Source organism: Nicotiana attenuata, chromosome 1 (assembly GCF_001879085.1).
Source record: "Nicotiana attenuata strain UT chromosome 1, NIATTr2, whole genome shotgun sequence".
Classification (NCBI taxonomy): domain Eukaryota; kingdom Viridiplantae; phylum Streptophyta; class Magnoliopsida; order Solanales; family Solanaceae; genus Nicotiana; species Nicotiana attenuata.
The window spans coordinates 9,579,602-9,584,724 of NC_031989.1; positions in this window are offsets into that span (position 1 = coordinate 9,579,602).

Sequence of the window (5,123 nt, forward strand, 5' to 3'; positions counted from 1 at the left end):
CGTTTGGACACTTAAATATTAAGTGACCCAGGCTTCCCAACCGTCCGATCTTGTAACCTCGACGGTCCAGATTTAATAGGCCAAAACGACGTCGTTTTGGGATATAACGGGATTGGACCGGTTTGTTGGGGTGGGTTTGGGCTAATTCTGGAAGGGTTTGGGTTTAATAAATTGGGCTGGGTGATCTGGCCCAATTCTTGGTAGCCATTTTCTTTACTCTTTTAATTGCTTTCTTGTATTTTTATTGACTTGCTTTTATTCTATTTTTTGTATTTTTGTATTTATTTATTTTTCTGATTTTATAAAATGCTAAACAAAACAAAGACCTAACTATTTAACCCCTAAAATTATTTAAAACTTTATTTAAAGATAAGTGCAACAATTAACAATTAAAAGTGTAAGAAACTATTTTTCGCAATTTTCTTTAAATTTTGTTCTAAACTAATTAATACCTAATTAATACTAAAATTGTGAAATTAAATCCTAAATGCAAAAATGCATATTTTTGTGTTTTCATATGAATTAAAATGCACGAATAAAAATGCAACAATTATCAAAAAATGCCACCAAATTCACGAAAAATTACAAAATACTAAAGAAATTGTTTTGTTTGAAATTTATGGGAGTAATTCATATAGGGCAAAAATCACGTGCTCACAAGAGCTCTCAAAATACTCAACAATGGTGGAAAAATGACTGAAACTCGCGGATGAAATGTTTATAAACTTTCTGCCCAGGTCTGACCCCTCCTTCTTCGCGAACGCGAGGGCTATCCCGCGTTCGCGATGCTCATATTTTCCATCTGCCAAAAGCCCTTCGCGAACGCGTCCCACACCACGCGAACGCGAAGTTTTATTCCTCATATATATACGTGAACGCGACACACATTATGCGAACGCGAAGACCAAAGAAACCTGAACCTCAATTCCTTATACGCGTTCGCGGCTACTGCCTCGCGAACGCGATGCACACTCAGCTACCCCTCCGCGAACGCGAACCCACACATCGCGAACGCGAAGAGTAATTCACCTGCCTCCCAAAAAGCTTCTACGCGATCGCGACACCACACCCACGATCGCGAAGCACAAATACTCTGCAACATCAAGACAGCAAAATCTGCAACTCAAAATACCAAGATTGGTCCGATCGACCATCCGAAACACACCCGAGGCCCCCGGGACCTCAACCAAAAGCACCAACGCATCCCAAAACCTCATTCAAACATGTTACAATCATCAAAACACCTCAAACAACACCAAAACCATCAATTCACATCGAATTCAAGCCTAAGTTTTTTCAAAAACTTCCGAAACACGCATTCGATCAAAAACCCAACCAAACAACGTCCGAATGACCTGAAATTTTGCGCACACATCACAAATCACATAAGCTACAGCAACTCTCGGAATTCCATTCCGACCCTCGGATCAAAATCTCACCTGTGAACCGGAATTCGCAAAAATTCTAACTTTGCCAATTCAAGCCTAATTCTGCACCGGACCTCCAAAATCTATTCCGATCGCACTCCTAGGTCACAAATTTTCCCCCGAAGCTAACCAAATCACCGAAAATCCCATCCGAGCCCTCTAACTAAATAGTCAACATCCGGTTGACTTTTCCAACTTAAGCCTTCCTTAAAGAGACTAAGTGTCTCCTTTCTTATCAAAACCAATCCAAATCAACTCTAACACACCGCATACCGATAACGAAACATGAAGAAGCATAAAATGGGGGAAACGGAGCGGTAACTCATGAGACGACGGGTTGGGTCGTCACATCCTCCCCAACTTAAACCAATGCTCGTCCTAGAGCGTACTCAGAGTTGCTCTAGAGGCCATCCAATAGCTGAATAACTTTACCATGCATATGCCCGGGGTGATCCCACGTCTCCCTATCTCATATAGGTCCGATAACACATCATAGCTGAAATCTCACAACCCATCTAGACCATAAACCGTAGAACCACATTGCACTTTTCGAAATCATACACAAGATCAGAACCTCACGTCTATATTCAATATAAACCCGAACCAGCTGTAATAACCCATACCTACAACCTCAGGTGAGACCACCTGATATACCACATAATCCAAACTCTCGAAACGATAGCCTCTAATCACAGCAGTTGCCCACAATAACCAAATATCGATAGAAAACCTCTTATTAGCTAAAGTCTTATTCCAGCACTTTCACATACTGCCAACGATAAATGAAACACGCGATACATCGTAACCATTTCTCAGATCAACCATTCATGAAGCCACTTCCCTTTGGCTATTACCACAACAGATTTCCGGGCCGAACCTCGATATTATCCTTCTAACAAGCTGAAATCAAATCTGTTCGTATTCATTAATAACTCCAACGATCACCTCGAGTCCAACACACCACTCTGGTGATATGACACCTCAACTCAGGCCTAAGCCACAACTTGCATAATACACGCACCAATAAGAAACGATCTGAATATACTCAAATCCTAAAAATGACTCAAACGAAAGAGCTGTACCTCAAGCTCATCAATACCATTACCACACAAGGCTGAGACCCCGTCTCATATCATAGAGATAGAATACCTGAATCTACCTCGAAAGGTCATAACTCCACGTAGCCTTGCTACAATGCGCGACCCTATCCAACATTGTTACACATGAAACACCTCAAGTCGCTATGCTCAAAATCGACAGCNAGTCTTGTAAGAAATAGTTGATCTCATTTATATCTTAAAGAAGTCAAAATTACATGCGATGAGTTCATAAATTGATGAAGTACTAATGTTTATAAAATTGTTATAACAGAATGGTTTTATGCATAACCATTATATGTGGCCCTGTGGGTAAGTGATTTAGAGTACCGAGGATGAGCCTCAATTGTATTTTGGTCTATTATGCTATTGATTGAGGGTAAGACGGTGGGTTCAAGTCTCATCGTACCTTGAGGGTAAGACACTGGGTTTATGTCCTAGTGCACCATGATAATAAGTAGTTGGGTTCGAGTCCCAATGCATTATGTCCTAACATGCCTTTATATGGATAAGGCATTGGGTTTGAGTCCCAATGCACCATATTGATGATATAATGATGACTAAAGAAAAATAATGTATTTTTCATGAAAAAGCATAAAGTTTGTCCCACTTGATTTGCTCCATTCTTGAAGTGAATGTGAAAACGGTGCATAATAAGTCTAAATAAAGACAAGTGGTTGACCAATGAACGTGGGCGTGACAAAGATCAAATAATAACAGCCATCATTATGGTAATTGTAAAAAGGAGAACGATAAGGGCTCTCAAAATGCTCCTTCAAAGGTGAAGGAATATGTATCAATGTGGTCTGTTAATACGAGATACGTTCATATGATTATAGTCCATTCGTTGAAAATGTGACTTGTGATAAGCATTGTAAATGCAGGCTCATTCCTGAAAGTAAATGCTGAAATATATATGTGATAAAAATTATGCATAAGAATGTGCTTATGCATGGTTGGATAAATACCACAACTCACCTCTAAGGGAGGTCATGAGAGAAATAAAGATAATGAATATTACAATATGTGTCACGACCCGAAACCCGCACTAGTCATGATGACGCCTCTCGTGAAGACAAGGCCAGCCAACAGAACAACAACGCCTCTTTCAAAAAATTTTAAACATAAATGATTAGATAAATACAACTTAATGACAATAACAATCGATATTTACAACCCAACACAGCCTGACTGGGGTGTCACAAGTCACGAGCATCTAGAGAAGTCTGAACACGACTACAGGGCCAATAATACACAGAATAAAATTTAGAATCAAAAGACGAAGTCCGGTACCGCGAATGCCGGCGGTCACCTTGCTCAGCTACGATAACAAAATCCTCAATCAGCTCTAACCCGCTACCGGGTAACAAATACCTGCAACTGCACGCGAGGTGCAGGGAGTAAAGTAAGTACTCCAACTCAGTGAGCAATAAAAGTAAATAATAACTGAGCAGCAAGAAATCACGTAAAGCACTCCATCATGCTATATAGAACAGTGCACCCTTTGAGAAAAACAGTAAAACCGTGAAATCCTTTAGAAAATATCTGGGCTCAGTTAAAAGTTCTTTTAAAAATATCTTTCTCAAAACCGACAGCCACGCACAATTTGATGTCTGAAACCAAAGCAATTCATTACACCCACGGTGAAACAAATAACATACGTCACGCAACCCGATAGGTCATAGCCAATACTCTATTTACCGATCAACACTCAATTACTCTTCCCGCTCGACTTTCAATATGAACCCCAATAGAACCGCACCACATGTGCCCATATCCAACAAATCATAACGCCTCGCAGCACAGAAAAGCCACTCATAGATCTCCCCAGATCACTAACAAGTTCAATACCTATCCCTCAACAATACAATTCGGGGCCAACCAAGCCAACTCAAGCTAAACACGTATCCAATCAGCCTACCAACGAACTCTTTACCAAGAAGCCTGAAGCTGCTCCTTCCACTACTATAACTCCTGCCGGAGCCGTACGATACGGTGTCCGGCACCAAATAAATATTGAAATCCATAATCTCGCCCGGCGACATGCCCGGCCACAAGAAACGCATCCGAAAAAGTCCCTCAATACCGGAACTGAATCAATGGTATAAACCTCTGCACTGACATCCGTCACGAAGGCCCAATTAAGAAAAGCAGTCCTCCCCAGCCGTCCGCTGGTCTTTGGAATACAAACCACTCTGCTAGAACAAAATCCGATGCACCTCGCCACACAACCTGTGGCATCTTCCGGCATAGCCCATAGCACAATAGTCTAGAATAACCGAATACTCAGACAACCAGTCTACACCCCAATATCATATCCAAAATCTAATATACCAAGAAAAGAAAGATCCACTCGGGCCTCCAAATCCCAACAGCCGCTAAACGGTACCAATACACACGATCCACAACCACTACATAGTCTGTACCTGAGAACTCCCAGTCTCCAACTCCATATAGCACACGAATCACTGTACCTGATCCCAAGTTCCGCAGTATGAATACATGTTACACCTCAAGTACCCAATCATTCCACGAAAGATATTCAAAAATTCCCCTGTGCCATCAAACAAACTCAGATATCAGCAGTCGATCTAGCAAG